Below are 784 nucleotides of genomic sequence, written 5' to 3' on the forward strand. Positions count from 1 at the left end.
GTTTCTGAAATCTATTGAAAGTATCATTCAATGATTCTCCTTCTTCAGAATGAAAATATTCATATTGTTGAATGAGAAGCTGCATTTTGTTATCTCTAACTTGCTCAGTACCTTCGCAAATAAGTTGTACAGTATCCCAAATTTCCTTAGCAGAGAGGCTGTTAATTACATTATCAACCATATCTTTGTCTAGGCCATTGAACAGAATGTTCATGGCCTTCTTGTCCTTGTGAACCTCTTCAATATCTTGAGGAGTCCATTTTGCTCTTGGCTTGGGAATAGACTGTCCAACAGCAACTGTGGCAGTAGCAGCTGTGGCTACTTTATGAGGGATGTGAGGACCATTCTCAATGCAGTTTATGTAGCTTTCATCTTGAGAGAGAAGATGTAGATGCATCTTCACTTTCCAGTGATGATAATTATCTCTTTCCAAGATTGGAATCTTCACTCCAATATCATTCTTACTCATGATGTTAGTAGAATAGATCTTTAAACTCTTTGTATGTTAAGAGCTTGCTCTGATACCAATTGTTATTCCCAAGGAACTGACAATGAGATTTACAGAATGGGGGTTAAATGTAAATCTCAAAACTTTTTCAAGTTTTGAGCAGTTTCAAAAGTTAAGTGTATGATGAACAGATGTGTTTGAATTGCTTTAAGCAAGTGCAGACAGATGTATATTCAAAACACAAATGTAAAGAACACAAAAGATTTAAAAACTTTTGTGGTGGATTTGTTGTTCCACCAGAGATGTGTATTTCAGAAAATTTGTGATATAAAGAAT

This window comes from Apium graveolens, chromosome 6 (assembly GCF_009905375.1).
Source record: "Apium graveolens cultivar Ventura chromosome 6, ASM990537v1, whole genome shotgun sequence".
Taxonomy (NCBI): domain Eukaryota; kingdom Viridiplantae; phylum Streptophyta; class Magnoliopsida; order Apiales; family Apiaceae; genus Apium; species Apium graveolens.